This window comes from Leucoraja erinacea, chromosome 8 (genome assembly GCF_028641065.1).
Source record: "Leucoraja erinacea ecotype New England chromosome 8, Leri_hhj_1, whole genome shotgun sequence".
Classification (NCBI taxonomy): domain Eukaryota; kingdom Metazoa; phylum Chordata; class Chondrichthyes; order Rajiformes; family Rajidae; genus Leucoraja; species Leucoraja erinaceus.
In genome coordinates, this window is record NC_073384.1 from 11648022 (window position 1) to 11666036 (window position 18015).

Sequence of the window (18015 nt, forward strand, 5' to 3'; positions counted from 1 at the left end):
AGGTGTCAAATTAAACTTATTTTTATGCTTTATCTGATGGGATAAATTACAGACTAGATTTTTTAAATCTCAAAATTTTGTAACTTTGTAACTGTGCATATCGCCAACTTGGACAATTTTACATTTTGACCAAGCCAATTAATCAAACCAATTAACCTACAAACCTGTACATCTTTGGAGTGTGGGAGGAAACCAAAGATCATGGAGAAACCCCAGGCAGATCACGGGGAGAACAGACAGACTCCATACAGACAGCACCCGTAGTCGGGATCAAACCCGGGTCTCTGGCGCTGCATTTTTGCTGTAAGGCAACAACTCTACCGCTGTGCCACCGTGACTTTGCCACCGTGACATTATATTCTCTCTGAGAAAATAAAACCAATATAATTTAAACGATCACTTGTACCACTGCCATGAAGTGGTCTGTCTCTTTTCTTCAATTAAACTTCAGCAACTAACACATGTTTCTTGCATTGTCCAACTGTGGTGATTTACACAGTACTATTAGAGCAGGGAAGTGTTCAGATCCTAGATTTAAAACACTCATGTCTAATGCTGCCCTAAAATACTGTAAAATGAATAACAAATCTACACTTTAAAGACTAACTTTATTAACCAGGATTTTTCTTGCTTAACCAAAAACATTGCCAGTTCAGTTTTTAATTCTGTAACAATATCACTGATAATACTGAGCAAGCCACCGTCAACAATAGGATCATCTAGACTAAGTGGGACCCATTGGGTCGCATGTTCACACGGGAGGGCTGGTCCCCCAACGCAATATTCCACCTCTCCACCAATCCAATATTGGTGGCCAGTAGGGAGGGGGTACTTACTGGAGCACTAGTACAGGTGTTGTGGGCCAAAGGGACTGGTTTCCAGAGGGATAGTATGGACATTGTGGGCCGAATGGATTATTGGGCTGGCAGCTCAGTCAATCAGGCCTGGTGGGCTGGGAGCTCAGTCACTCAGGGCTGGTGGGCTGGGAGCTCAGTCAGTTAGGCCTGGTGGGCTGGCAGCTCAGTCAGTTAGGCCTGGTGGGCTGGCAGCTCAGTCAGTTAGGCCTGGTGGGCTGGCAGCTCAGTCACTCAGGGCTGGTGGGCTGGGAGCTCAGTCACTCTGGGCTGGTGGGCCAGCAGCTTAGTCACTCAGGGCTGGTGGGCTGGCAGCTCAGGCACTCATGGCTGATGGGCTGGCAGACCAGTCACTCAGAGCTGGTGGGCCGGCAGTTCACACAGCTATTCCTTGAAATTCCATTTCAAGCAGAGTGCAGGCCACCAAATTCAATTTCATATCATTTCAAGCAGAGTGCAGACCACCAAATTCAATTTCATAGCATTTCCAGCAGAGTGCAGGCCACCAAATTCAATTTCATAGCATTTCAAACAGAGCGCAGGCTACCAAATTCAATTTCATATCATTTCAAGCAGAGTGCAGACCACCAAATTCAATTTCATAGCATTTCAAGCAGAGTGCAGGTCACCAAATTGCCAAACAACTCAATGCATTGTCATTAATGGCTAATAAATCATCTATTGCATGTACATTGCAGACTCACAGTTCAGTTGATTCACAGCTTAGATTCACAGCTGTGGACTCTCCCTCGCGATCTTCCAGAGTGGCTGACTGATGTTCAGGCATCCGGTTTTTTATAGTTCTGCCCCCCACCCCTCCAGAAGGGGCGTTCCCTTCATTGTGGTTATTGACATGCGAGAGGCCCAATCACGTGATCTCCAGATTTTTTAAACACTCATAACTTTTTATTTATCAATTGTAAAAATCCTCGGGGCTGCCTCAGCGAAGGAGGACTGTGAGTAAAATGGCCAAAAATCATAGCGATATATGGTAGCATTTTTTCTAAAATCAATATATAGGGCGCAGGCAGGAAGTGGTCAAGATGAGACTTTTAGGTATATAGATGCCACCAGTGGTTCTGCATTGTTCTCACATCATGGGTGGAGATACAGCATGGTCATTCGATCCAAACCTGAGGATCTGATTGTATGTCTTGGGTTTTTGGAGAAAGATCGAACTGCAGATGCTAGTTTACAGAAGAAGGCACAGAGTGCTGGAGTAGCTCAGCAGGTCCTGCAGCATCTCAGGATAGGCCATGTTTTGGACAGGGACTCATCTTCAGACGTTCTTCTTCTGTCTGAAGAAGGGACCCTACCCCAAACATCGCCTATCCGCGTTCTCCCGACCTGCTGAGCTGCTGCTGCATTCTGTATCTTATCTTGAGTTAATGTTGGTTGTATATTAGAGTCATAGAATCAAAGAACTTTACAGCATGGAAACAACAACTGATTCAGCTCAGATCAGATCCAGCCATGCGGGTCCACCTTGGAACCTTACACAGGCACCTTGTTGTGGTTTGGCATTACCTTATATGTATTATGGTCCTAATCAATAACAACACATTTCCACCCTTCCACAAAAGGCTCCATGTTGTTTCGGTTGTAGCGAATATCAAAAAAATTGTAAGCACTTGGTTCAGATTTGGTTTGGCCATTGTCAAGAGGGGATTAGACATTTTTCAGGTGAGAATTAAACGAGATTTTAACAATACATCCGAGCAGATATCATTACAGGCAAACAAACTGGATGTACGTGTACTTGGATACTGACCAATTTTCAAATCAGGTGATGAACGCCATGATCTTTGCTAACGTTTTAGAGTTATCGACAGTCTAAGGATTTCTTAGACTGAAGACTAAAGAACCATTTTCTTGTCAATATTTTCAAACATGACTAGGAAACACAAACTATTATCAGGGCGGCACAGTGGTGCAGCAGTAGAGTTGCTTCCTTACATCGGCAGAGACCCGGGTTTGATCCTGACAGGGGTGCTGTGTGTATGGAGTTTGAATGTTCTCCCTGTGACCGCGTGTGTTTTCCCCGGGTGTCCCAGTTTCGTCCCACATTCCAAAGACGTACAGGTTTGTAGTTTAATTGGCTTCTGTAAAATTGTTCCTATTGTGATTTAAATCTTTTTATTTAAATTTCACAGCAATTTGCATACATACAATGATAACAGACGGTGACAGTCAAGGCATAATTGTGCAACTGTGTGTAAGCGACCCTCAAAGCCCTTACCCTTAGCCACCTTCAACCTGCCCGAATGAGGTCGGAACCAAACGGGGACAAACAACACTCACATACATACACATCCACACAAATATGGTAAGATAAACTAAACAAAAAGTGGTCTCGGTGGGCTGAAGGGCCTAAAGTCTGAGGTCTATTTGAGACACAAGGAACAGCAGATGCTTGACTGTCACCTATCCATGTTCGCCAGAGATGCTGCCAGACCTGCTGAGTAACTTCAGCACTTCAAGACAAACTATTAGACCTTAAGCAACAAATCTTTTTAGTCTCAATTAGAGATACAGTGCGGAAACAGGCCCTTTCGGCCCACCGAGTCAGCGCCGACTAGCGATATCCACGCATTAACACTATCCTACACACTAGGGACAATTTACAATTTTACAAAGCCAATAAGCCTACAAACCTGTACGTCTTTGGAGTGGGGGAGGAAACTAGAGCACCCGGACGAAGCCCATGTGGGTCACGGGGAGAATGTACAAACACCGTGCCGACTGCACCCATTGTCAGGATTGAGCCCGGGTCTCTGGCGCTGTAAGGTAGCAGCACTATCACCAATTATCCTGAGATTTGACACCATCTTTTGTACTTCAGTACTTCAAGGGCAGTAAAAAGTGTTTGTGCATGTGTTGAGGACTATCACAATTGCAGTGAATGCCAAAAGAAGCTCATTCATAATAAACTCTATAGTTCACAGTTGCCATGGATTATCCTCAGTTCTAAGAGAAAGAACTTTGTTCCCTTCAGCCTTCTCAAAAATGAAATATAAAAATAATGACAAGAAGGAAAATACCATTCTCAGCTGTTTATCAGGTTTCATGTTGATAGATCTTTTTATTTTTGCACAGAAATCAAATAGAATGGCACTGTGTATCAGAAAAACAGTCATGGAGTCATAGTTACACTGCACAGAAACACTCTCTTTAGCTCCAAATCGTCCGTGCCAGCTAATTTGTCGATCGGAGCTGGTTCCCTTTCCCTGTATTTCGCCCATAATGCTTTTTTAGTTTTAGTTTTAGAGATACGGCGCGGAAACAGGCACTTTGGCCCACCGACTCTGCACCGACCAGCGATACCCGCAAAGTAACACTACCCAACACACACTAGGGACAATTTACACTTGTAACAAGCCAATTAACCTACAAACCTGTACATCTTTGGAGTTTGAGAGGAAACCGAAGATCACGGAGAAAAGCCACACAGGTCACGGGGAGAACGTACAAACTCTGTACAGACAGCACCTGTAGTCGGGTTCTAACCCGGGTCTCTGGCGCTGCAAGCACTATAAGGCAGCAACTCTTCCATTGCACCACCGTGTCTCATAACCTTTCCTATCCATGCACCCATATGTATGTCATATAAATGTCGTCAATGTACCTGCATCTTATGCTCGTTCCATGTACTCACATGGACCTTTTTAGATCTCAGATCCTTTTCAAATCTTTCCCCTCTCAATTTAAACCTATGCCCTCTAGTTTTAGACAACCCCTAACCTGTGAAAAAAAGACCTGTGCATTCACATAATCTATGCTCTTCGTGACTTTACATAAGATTGCCCTTCTGCCTCATACGCACCATGAAACAAAGATCCCGTCTATCCAGCCTCTGCTATAGCTCAAGCCCACCTAACGCGGTAACTCCCTGGCAAATCTTTTCTGCAACTTTTCCCACTTAATAACTTCATTCCCACAGTCGGGCAACCAGAACGGCACGGTATTAGAGTCATAGTCATTGGATCATACAACGAAACAGGCCCTTCAGCCCATCCTGTCCACGCCAACCAAAATGATACATCTACACTAATCCCACCTGCCCACATTCAGTCCATATCCCTCCAAATCTGTCCTATCCATCTATCCATGCACCTATGGAAATGCTTCTTAACGTTGATAATACCTGCCTCCTTTGGCAGCTCACTTCATAAACCCATCACCTTTTGTGTAAAAAAGTTACCCCTCAGGCTCCTATTAATTTTTTTTCCCCCTCACCTTACACTATGTCTTCTGGTTCTCAATTCCCCTCCTCTGGGTAAGAGACTCTGTACGTCTACCTGATCTATTCATCTCATAATTTTGTACACCTCTATAACATCATCCCTCATCCTCCTGCGCTCCAAGGAATGAAATCCTAGCCTGCTCAACTTCTCCCACTGGCCCAGGCCCTTGAGTCCTGGCAACATCCTCGTAAATCATCTCTGCACTCTTTCTAGCTTGACAACATCTTTCTATAACATGTGGACTATAAATGAACACAATACTCTATTGGCCTCATAATGTGGCCTCATCGCTCATGCCCGGCCCATTAAGGAAACCTGAACGGAAACCTCTGGAGACTTTGTGCCCCACCCAAGGTTTCCGTGCGGTTCCCAGAGGTTCCCGGAGGTTTTTGTCAGTCTCCCTACCTGCTTCCACTACCTGCAACCTCTGGCAACCACCTGCAACCTCCGGGAACCGCACGGAAACCTTGGGTGGGGCGTTAAGTCTCCAGAGGTTTCGGTTCAAGTTTCCTAAGTGGGACAGGGGCATAACATAACTGCAGCATGATCTTTTTTTCTTCAATACTCAATATTCTGACTGATGATGGCCAATGTGCCGAAAGCCTTTTTGACCACCCTAACTACCTGTGAAGCCACTTTCAAGAAAGTATAGTACTGATTGCGTAGAATCTGTACAGGCTTGAAATTGAAGTGGAACATTTACACTGGTTGGTGACTATGCATCGAGGACAAAAATTGTGGATGTCACGAATTTTAGGTATATTTGCAAATGATGACCTAACATCTCCTCTGGAACACTTTAGCCAGTGTGATTACAGATGTTATCTGCATGTACATTGTGGTTATGATATTTCAATTAATGTGAGCAATGTGTTTGATTAATGTGAGCAAAATATCCAGGGAGAATTGGGAATCTTTTTGATTAACTAACGTAATTAATTCATGAAGAACCTCAATGAAACTCTCCAAATAGTGAAAGGCCTGGGTAGAGTGGATGCGGAGAGGATGTTTCCATTAGTGAGAGGGTCTAGGACCAGAGGCCATAGCCTCAGAATAAAAAGACGCACCTTTAGAAAGGAGATGAGGAGGAATTTATTTAGTCAGAGGGTGGTGAATCTATGGTATTCATTGGCATAGATGGCTGTGGAGACCAAGTCAATGGAAATTTATTGTTGGAGATTGATAGGTTGTTGATTTTTACAAGTCAGAGGTTATAGGGAGAAGGCAGGAGAATGGGGTTGAGAGGGAAAGATAGGTCAGCCATGATTGAATACTGGAGTAGACTTGATGGACCGAATGGTCTAATTCTGCTCCTCTGACTTATAAACTTGCGAACATGATCAGAGATGGTGTCCATCTGTCCTGAGGTCAGAATGAACCAAGAAGAAGGAAAATCACATGTTTCTACATAAAAGACTGCATGGTACAATTCCATACCCACAGTTTAAATGAAAAGTGTCTTTCCATTAAAAATTTGTCCAAAAAATAGACAAGGCACTTAAACGAGCTATTCATTGCTCCTTTAATTTTGTTGAATCCTAAATTTATAAGAATGAATTAACTAATTCAATTTATTATCTGTGTTTAATTGGTGTCTATGAAATGAATCAGCTGGACAATATGTACCTGCTTCACCAGGGATTTAATTCCTATATTTAAGAACATCAGAGAGTCAATCATGAAGAACATGAAATCCAGTTCTAATTCTGCTAGTATATGTTTGGGTTACACAATTATGTAGTTATATATCAGATAGTGTGGCTCCATATATAGATAATCAGACCCAATCTACAGTAACCACCCCTTGGATCCAATTTATGGGAGGCAGAGTAGTGCAGTGGTAGAGTTGCTGCCTTACAGCCCCAGAGACCCAGGTTCAATCCTGACTAGGGATGCCGTCTGTACGAAGTTTGTACGTTCCTCCTGTGACCATGTGGTTTATCTCCAGGTGCTCCGGATTCCTCCCAGACTCCAAAGACATAGAGGTTTGTAGGTTCACAAAAAAGCTGGAGACACTCAGCGGGTGCAGCAGCATCTATGGAGCGAAGGAAATAGGCAACGTTTCGGGCCGAAACCCTTCTTCAGACTGAAGAAGGGTTTCGGCCCGAAACATTGCCTATTTCCTTCGCTCCATAGATGCTGCTGCACCCGCTGAGTTTCTCCAGCTTTATTGTGTACCTTCGATTCTCCAGCATCTGCAGTTCCTTCTTAAACAACGAAGTTTGTAGATTAATTGGCTCCAGTAAAAATTGTACGGGGTGATTGCTGGTCGACACGGACTCAGCGGATTGATGGAACTGTGTCTCTAAAGTCTAAAATCCAGAATGCTTCTTACTATTTACGAGGAAATTACAAAAGTATACGGGAAGAATATGTTTACAATTTAGCTTTCAATAGTGAAAATATGTCTCCCAGTCAGATTCATTCAACTATTCAAGATGGGTTTTATTTATATTCATAATTTTTTTCTTCTCATTTTATAACTCCATTCCAAAATTACTCTGATTTCAGTAGAATGAATATAATTGCAGCTAATGAGATGCAAACATAAAGAGGAAGCCTTGCCGTCGATATTAAAAAAAATAAAGATACTTTGAAAAGCAACAATTAAGTTTAACCTTTTCGTTTTACTGCAGGTTTAACAGTCATCGCTGACAACACTGGTAACAAATCTGGCTGAGCCCCAGAACATTAAAAACATAAATTAACACAACAGCTTAAGTGGTATTGTGAGCTAGTTAAGTGAATTCACATTTTAGTTTAATGTAGAGATTCAGCGTGAAACAGGCCCTTCGGCCCAACGAGTCCATGCTAACTCGTTCCAATTCCTTCTAAACTCAAATTTCTTCTAAATTCTAGTACTCACTAGAATTTAGAAGATTGAGGGGGGATCTTATAGAAACTTACAAAATTCTTAAGGGGTTGGACAGGCTAGATGCAGGAAGATTGTTCCCGATGTTGGGGAAGTCCAGAACAAGGGGTCACAGTTTAAGGATAAGGGGGAAATCTTTTAGGACCGAGATGAGAAAAACATTTTTCACACAGAGAGTGGTGAATCTCTGGAATTCTCTGCCACAGAATGTAGTTAGAAACATAGAAACATAGAAATTAGGTGCAGGAGTAGGCCATTCGGCCCTTCGAGCCTGCACCGCCATTCAATATGATCATGGCTGATCATCCAACTCAGTATCCCGTACCTGCCTTCTCTCCATACCCCCCTGATCCCCTTAGCCACAAGGGCCACATCTAACTCCCTCTTAAATATAGCCAATGAAGTGGCCTCAACTACCCTCTGTGGCAGAGAGTTCCAGAGATTCACCACTCTCTGTGTGAAAAAAGTTCTTCTCATCTCGGTTTTAAAGGATTTCCCCTTTATCCTTAAGCTGTGACCCCTTGTCCTGGACTTCCCTAACATCGGGAACAATCTTCCTGCATCTAGCCTGTCCAACCCCTTAAGAATTTTGTAAGTTTCTATAAGATCCCCTCTCAATCTTCTAAATTCTAGAGAGTATAAACCAAGTCTATCCAGTCTTTCTTCATAAGACAGTCCTGACATCCCAGGAATCAGTCTGGTGAACCGTCTCTGCACTCCCTTAAAGCCAGTTCATTGGCTATATTTAAGAGGGAGTTAGATGTGGCCCTTGTGGCTAAAGGGATCAGGGGGTATGGAGAGAAGGCAGGTACAGGATACTGAGTTGGATGATTAGCCATGATCATATTGAATGGCGGTGCAGGCTCGAAGGGCCGAATGGCCTACTCCTGCACCTATTTTCTATGTTTCTATGTTTAACCATCTATCCCCGTATACTAACACTATTCTACACACACTAGGGGCAATTTACAATTTTACCAAGCTAATTAACCTACAAACCCGTATATCTTTGGAGTGTGTGAGGGAACCGAAGCACCCGGAGAAAACCCACGCAGGTCATGGAGCGAGCATACGAACTCCATACAGACAGCACCCATAGTCGGAATCGAATCCTGGGATCTGACGCTGTAAGGCTGCAACTCTACCGCTGCACCACTGTGCCACATACTGAAGATAATTCAGCTTTACACACCGTTAGACTGAGCAACTCACCCAAGATCATCCATTGTGGGGTCATTCCTTCCAAGAGTATTAAAAAATATTGAAATCATCTGGGGATTTGATTAGGATGGTTGAGACCAGAACAGATATGATCTACGCCATTTGGAAGATCAAATGGTTTGCTCTGAGGTACTTCTGTGAAAATTAACCACCCACAATTATATGGTAAACATTACATGAAGTGATTGTCAAATTGGAACAAATATGAATTTGCAATGAAGCTGAGGTTAGGTTAGCAGCTGAGGTATTGGGTAATAGGCATACAATTGACTACTGTGCTTTCAGACAAAAAGTCAGGCTAACATTTGAACTAAAAAACAAACTGCTGGAGGAACTCAATTTATCATACAGCATCTTTGGAGGGAAATGGATAGACGATGTTTCACTGTATGTCATGTTGTCACTTGTGGGCGGAGCACCAAGGCAAATTACTTGTATGTGAATACTTGGCCAATAAACTTATTCATTCATTCATTCGTTCATTCATTCAAATTGAATAAGGGTCCCGACCTAAAATGTTATCAGTCTGAAGAAGGGTCCTGATTGGAAAACATTGTCTGTCTATTTTCCTCCACTGATTCTCTGTCTAACCCAATGAGTTCACGGACCCCTCTGAGTTCCTCCAGCAGTTTATTTTCAGCTCAGGATTCCATCTTCTACCAGATCGCTTTGGACTTTTGCAAAAGGCGCTAAAATATGGCGACTTATTCGTGTGTGAGTGATGCAAAAAGAATTTCACTGTACAGCGCACGTGACAATAAAGCATCATTGAACCATCATCTGCAGTCTCGTGTGTCTATAAGGAGATTCAACAGACCTGACCATTAAATAAAGCATCGCACATCAGTGGATGCCCATTCCTTGCTTTGGGAAGGTTGAAGAAGATCACACTGAAATAGAGAGAACATATAATATAATTATTTTTTAATTAGTTCCAGGCTTTTTGGGTATGTTTTTGGTCAGATGGGGGAATAACTAAATTAATGTTAGTCATTCTTGACTTAGCTACAATTATTTGATTTGGGCCACTTTTACACTTTAATCTATTCCTTGGCCTATACAAAGCACCATGTATCTTCTTGTGGGCAGCACAAAACACACTGCCCTTCTTCTGAAGATAGGAATTGAATAGATTGTTTCCAAAGGAAGTGGTGTGAAGATATTGGGCTGTCCTACTTCTACACTAACAGTTTTTTGGACCTATGCTTGTTGCTAAAATTACAATGTTCAATTATCTAAAAAGCAAGAGTGTATTACTTCAATACCATTGTAATGATTGCAAGTCATTTCTTTAACATTCTGATTGTGAACAATTGCTCGTATTTTCGGTTGTTAAATTTGACCTGTTTGAAGGAAGATTGAGAAAACCACTTCAGGCTTGTATTCTTTGCAAGACTTTTGCAATTCCTTTCCTGCAGTATTTAACTTTGCATCAGTTCTACTCCCGCTAGCTACCTTCCATCCTACACAGACTCACACAGTTGCTGATAAGACAATGAAGTCAACATTGATCTTTCTCTTAACTAATCTCCATGCTCCATAGCTTCCTGCAGAGGTGAGCGGGCAGCAGTTGCCAGTAGAACGTTTAGGTGATTTTATTTTTCCTCCCCCCTAGTGCATTGATGCTAAAATTAATTGCAACTACCCAGCTGAAATCAAGTAACTCACCTTTGGTTAGGATGCAGTATTTTGGGTAGAGCATGCAGTTTCTGGTCTCACACCATAAGATATAGACTGCATTCAAGAGACTGCAAAGAAGGTTCATTGTGTGGGGCAAAAGTCCCGAGCCGCCACAATTGGAATATTGCCAGGATAAGAGGACTTTGGTTATGCGAAAAGATTGGATACGCAGGGCTTGGATCTGGAAAGGGTCCAGAGGAGGTTTACAAGAATGATCCCAGGAATGAGTAGGTTAACATATGATGAGCTTTTCAACAGGGGACCTCATTGAAACGTACAGAATAGTGAAAGGCTTGGATAGAGTGGAAGTGGAGAGGATGTTTCCACTAGTGGGAGAGTCTAGGACTAGAGGTCATAGCCTCAAAATCAAAGGACTTTTTTTTAGGAAGGAGATGAGGAGGAATTTCTTTAGTCACAGGGTGGTGAATCTGTGGAATTCTTTGTCACAGAAGACTGTGGAGGCCGTCAGTGAATATTTTTAAGGCAGAGATAGATAGATTCTTGATTAGCATGGGTGTCAGAGGTTATGGGGAGAAGGCAGGAGAATAGGATTAGGAGGAAGAGATAGATAGAAACATAGAAAATAGGTGCAGGAGTAGGCCATTCGGCCCTTCGAGCCTGCACCGCCATTCAATATGATCATGGCTGATCATCCAACTCAGTACCCTGTTCCTGCCTTCTCTCCATACCCCCTGATCCCTTTAGCCACAAGGGCCACATCTAACTCCCTCTTAAATACAGCCAATGAACTACCTTCTGCGGCAGAGAATTCCAGAGATTCACCACTCTCTGTGTGAAAAAAGTTTTCCTCATCTCGGTCCTAAAAGAATTCCCCCTTATCCTTAAACTATGACCCCTTGTTCTGGACTTCCCCAACATCGGGAAAAATCTTCCTGCATCTAGCCTGTCCAACCCCTTAAGCCATGATTGAATGGCGGAGTTGGCTTGATGGGTCAAATGGCCTAATTCTGCTCCAATCATATGATCTTATGATCTTATGAAGGCAAGAGGTAAAAGTTTTAAAGGGGATCTGAAGAGTAAGATTTTTTACACAGAAACTGGCATATTTGGAACATGTAGCCAGAGGAGGTTGTAGAATCAGATGTATTTACTATATTCAGGAGAATATTGGACAAACACATAGAGGCAAGGAATAGAAGGAGGCAAGGAATAGAAGGATACGGCTCTAATGTGGGAAAATGGGGTTAGCAAGATGGACAAACAGTCCGGCGTGGACCTATCGGTCGAATGCTTTGTCTCTACCCTGCACAACTCCAGAACTCTACAGCACTATGTGACTTGAATGAAGAAGGAATAATAGCTTTACAATTAGACCACAAGGCCAAACAAAGATCTCAGGATCCAACAGGAGGTGACCCATTGAAGAAATAGAGCGCTGAAAGAACACTAGCAATTCCTTTCCCTCATGCTCAAGTGAAGTGAATACCCATCGTGTCTTTTGATTCCTCAAGCTCAATACTCAAGGCCAGTAACAAAGACAATTTTGATCATAAATGGTAGTATGCCCACACTTAGAAATTCAATTGAAACATTGTTGAATTCAATAGTCAAGAAAAGTAAGCACTGAAGGTCATCAATAAACTCTGAAGACACTAATTAATATTTACTAGGTACATCACATGTGTCTATTGTTTGAACCTCCACTTCACCCTTTAAACCTGATGGTCTGAAGAGGGATCCGGACCCAAAATGTCATCTCTCCATGTTCTCCAGAGATGCTGCCTGACCTGCTGAGTTAGTCCAGCACTTTGTGTCCTTTTGTATAGATAATCTACATCTTTTGATGCCTTTGATTAGACAGGTGAAAAGCAAGAAAGTTTTTCCTAGATTGGCTTTAAATATTCTACGGCACTATTTTGCAGCAGAACTCAGGTGATGTACCCAGTTCACAAGTTATAGAAATAGAATTAGGCTATTCAGCCCATCAAGTCTACTCCACCATTCAATCATAGCTGATCTCTGCCTACTAAACCAATTTTTCTGCCTTCCCATAGCCCTTGACATCCGTTCTAATCAAGAGTTTGTCTATCTCTGCCTTAAAAATCTCCTCTGAACTATTCAGTTCTGTGGCTAATATTCATCCCAAAATGTTATCAAACCAACAATTGTTCACCATCACCATCTTACTGTTTGTGGAAGTTTGCTCTGCACTAATTACATTGTAAAAGCATTTCTTAGCTATGTCATGAGACATCCTGATAGAGACGGGAAATATGCTGTGTGACTCAAAGGAGACCAAGGTCTGTGAACCTCATTCCAGAAGAATATTATTGCTCCTGTTATGGAAACTGGGAAAATCCACCAACATTGAACAGCAGGGAATTATTCCAACACTGAAATCTTTCTATTGCCATGAGGAAGTGGATGACCCTCCTAATGCTGAAATATAGCCACGGAGGCAAGAGAGGTCTTCAGCTGCACTCATATAGATGCACAGAAAGCTTCTCTTTGATGAATCAGGAGGTATGGCAGGATTCGTTTTTACTGGTTAGCTACCTGAGTACAGCAATCAATTCTGAGTGGTTGCTGAAGTAGCTTTAAACCAAACTAGGCAAAAGCAGCAAAGAGGTATTCGACTTTCATTGTTCAAGAATATAAAATTAAAATTAAAAACATTAGTTGGGAATTATATTCTTGGACAAAAAAGCAAGTGGGAAACAGGTATAAACAGGTCCTATATTAAGTGTGATAATGGCCAATGTATAGATTTAGTTTTGTTTAGTTTATTGTCACATGTACCGAGGTACAGTGAAAAGCTTGTGTAGTATGCTAACAAGTAACTGGAAAGACAATACATGTTACAATCAAGCCATCCACAGTGTACAAATGCATGATAAAGGGAATAACACGAATAGCATTTAGTACAAGATAAAGTCTGATCAAAGATAGTTCGGGGGTCTCCAATGAGTAGATAGTAGCTCAGGACTGCTCTCTATTTGTTGGTAGGATGGTTCAGTAGCCTGATAATAGCTGGGAAGAAACTGTTCCTGAACCTGGAGTTGTTGAATCTGGAGGTGTGTGAATGACTGTAGATATAAGATTAGATCTTAGACTCTTAGAACATAGAACAGTACAACACAGGAACAGGCCTTTTGGCCCACAATATCTGTGCTGAACATGAATGCCAAGTGTTGCTGAGGAAAAATTAAATCCTTCAGAAAAGAAATTGCAAAAGTTGAGCAAAGAATACAACGCTGAATTAGTATTCACCTTATGCACTAACACCTTTCCTAATTTTTCCTTGAATCTGACCAAATTTATCAGCATAAAATAAGAGCAATCAGCCACAATCATAATTATATAGAAATGATTTGGTATCCTTACAATAGTATTTAAATAAGATACACTTGTTTGACATGATGCCAAAGCCAACTCTTATCTGCCTGCCCAGAATCTGCTATTCCTTGCGTATCCATGTGCCTATCCAAAAGCCTCTTAAATGCCACGTTTGTACCTGCCTCCAGCACAACTCCTGGCAGCAGGTCCCAGGCACTCACCATCCCCCGTGTAAAAAGACTTGCCCCACACATCTCCTTTAACGTTTGCCCCCTCACCTTAAAGCCCTCTAGTATTTGACACTTCCCATCCTGGGGAAACAGTTCTGAACGTTTCCACTATCGATGCCTCCCATAATTTTATATACTCTTTGTCTCTTTGTTAATTGGGGGACAAAAAAGTTATATAGTATTTCACAAATATATCAATATATGAGTGTTTAAGAAGGAACTGCAGATGCTGGAGAATCGAAGGTACACAAAAAAGCTGGAGAAACTCAGCGGGGAAACCATCATATCAATATATGAGGATGGTTAAATGTGAGGTGGGATATATGAGAGCAGAGAATAATCAAGGCTAAGTGAATGTTAGCAACAAAGATCAATAATATTCTGCATTGGTGCAGCTTAACGACAAAGAAGTCAAAGAACGATGAAATCCTGAGTTGGATCAAACCAAGATTATTGATATTGTAATAAATAAATATGAAAGAGAGGCTTTAGCTTTCATTTATACTGGATGACTAGCATCGAATAACAAAGCTGAATATTTGAATAAAGTTATTTAGGAGCTGGGCAACAGGGTCTCCACGAAGTATGCTAATGTGGACTTACTAAAGTGATTCAACACAGGATACACAAAAAGGCATTTGATACAAAGTTTTAGCAAAATTAAAACTAGCTGAATTATGATAAAATTCTGTACAAAATGATCTGTCCACTTGATTAGTATGGGTGTTAGGGGTTATGGGGAGAAGGCATGAGAGCCATGATTGAATGGCGGATTAGACGATGGGCCAAATGGCCTAATTTTGCTCCTATAACTCTCTTTGCTACTAGGGTTATATTGGCAGATTTTCCAATCTGACAGAGAGCTTCTGACTGGATTGAGGGTTTGTGAAGATCAAGACCACACAGGGTAGTCGAGGCCAGTTCAGATATGTAGTAGAGGGCCCTTGTTCATTGGGATCATATTTACGGGATACTGAGGGAGTTCAGATGTGGGGTGCCTTGTGGCTAGATTCAGGGATTCAGATTCAACTCAGGGGTGTATGTACAGAGACAACAAAATACATTTAGAAGGCAGCGTACAGATTTGATACTGAGTTGGATGATCAGACCATGATCATATTGAAGTGGCGGTGCAGGCTCGAAGAGCCGACCTGCTGGCCTAGCTCCTGCACCTCCCGGATTAGTCTATGTTTACTATGTTTTTCTATGTTTCTATGTTTCTATTAGTAGTTCCCTTAAATAAATTCATATTTATACAGTGGACCTCAATACATTGAACCAGGGAGATGTGTCTACATTTACTCTTCGTCAAGGAAGATATTGAGGCAATAAAAAAAGGTACAGCTCAGATAGGATACTGTCTGAAGAAAGGTTTGAAATATTGTGGCTGTTTTTATTAGAATATGGTGATTGATGTTAAAATAAATTATAAATGGTCTACACATATAATGGAGATGAGTCATTTGCCACAATAAATGTGTTAGAGTCTACATTATCCTATGCCCAATTTATTTTTCTGCAGATTCAGAACTCTTCCTTCAAACCAGCGATTTAAATATATTCATTCACTAACTTGATGCAATGTGTATAGAAAAAAACATTGTGGAGTGTTTGACAGGGTCTAGTGTTGGAATAAATTGATGATAGAATAACGGCAAGAGAGCAAAGATAGTTGTGAAGATGAGGAACACAACATGCATGCTAGTGCTTGGGAGAATATATAAAATAACACAGGGTGGATGGAGGGAACGTGGATTTAGAATTACAGCCCAAATGGGGGGGAAAACGCGGCCTCATCACAATGTGATTTATGTGCAATTCTATGTATCTCGTTCGATAAGTCAAGATACCAGAATTATACTGACAGGTATCAGTAACTATGGGCCTGGAAGACAGAAAACTCCCATTCTAATCACCACCAAGTGAATCAGCTCGGTCCTCGATAGGAGACATCAGGGGGGCTGAACTGTTTGTTAATCTTTTGTGCTGTTTATCGAGTAGACAAAAATCCACTTCTTTAGAAAGTTATTTGATTCCTTCATATAGTCCTAGGATTTTCATTTGAGATTTAATTGGGCCACAGAGGTATTGCGCCACCTTATAGATTTGCCAAAGTATTAAGGTTTATAAAATATTTTAAACCCAAGTGAGTATAACATTTTCTTTTATCATCGTGTTTATGTATATCTTGTTTCCTTTAACGTCGTTACTTTTTTCCATTCATTGTCCTTTATCTCTCCACATCATCGTCTATATTTCTCGTTTCACTTATCCTTAACCAGTCTGAAGAAGGGTCTCGACCCGAAACGTCACCCATTCCTTCTCTCCAGTGATGCTGCCTATCCCGCTGAATTACTCCAGCTTTTTGTGCCTATATTCGGTTTAAACCAGCATCTGCAGTTCTTTCTTACACATAACATTTCTAGTTGGCTTTGCATTCACGCAACCCGGACAAGATGCAAACAGGCAAAACACGCAGGGCTTTGGAATCTGTAATCACGTTTGTGGTCGAAAATCTACACAAACTCCAGATTAATGTGTTCAACCCTTTACAAGAGCAACAGATAGTGAAATTGCCGCAGAGAAACTGAATTTCTCTTCTCCGATATCAGACCAAAATAAAGAGTCAATTGCATAGTTTACAAACTTTGATCATTGCGTGCACATATTGAAATGTTCTGTTCGCTCAACAAGTGAATGGATAAAAAATATGCAGGAAATTCAACACAAATATGTAAATACTCGTGAGTATATTGTTATAATAAACACACTTCTTTACATTATATGATACCTGCACGGTCAGGTTTTATGTGCAGGGGATCGGGCAGCACTAGTTGCGGCTATATTTGTAGACAGGCACCAAATGGCTAAATGGTGATAAAGGGGATTTATAATAAACAGTGAGTTCCGTGGGTCAATTTCCACAATTTAAAGGAGTGTTAATTCCAGACAAAACATTGGTGGGTTGAGGAACAAGCGCCCAACGCTGAACTTGGATGCTAAGAACACAGTCGTCGATGGATTCAAACTGTGAAGGACATGTTAGAAACAATTGTATTAGTGGGTTCCCTCGCCACTTTCACCATCCTTCGGAAACCGAGGTTCCCCGTTCAGTTCCCCGTCCGTCTCCTCTGTAAACGTTGTCAACAGTTTCATTTTGGCCTTCTTACTGAGGAGAAGAAAGAGCGTTACTCGAGTTTGCACTCCAGACACACGTTGATGTTATAAGCTGGTCTCTCTCACTAATAAATGCAAAAATAATGCAATGTGGAGAAATTGTCTAAAGAGCATTATCCCAACCTCGTACTTTATGAATGCGAGGGAGATTCAGTGCTAGAGAAACAGCAGATTTAAACGAGCTCTACGCTCCCACTGACTGAGACAGGTTACTCATTAGTCTAAACTAATCTGTACGGCCATTTATTCTCCGGATTACTCCATAGTTTATTTTTCAAATGTTCATCCATTATTCCACACGGTCTAGTTTTGCCCATTGCCCCACATATAGATGTGTAAAAACAAATAATTCAGCCACCGTACATTCAGTTTAAAAATTAAATGACAAATTATTTCATTAACCCCATAACACATTTTCATTCCAAAAGTTTAAAGTGATC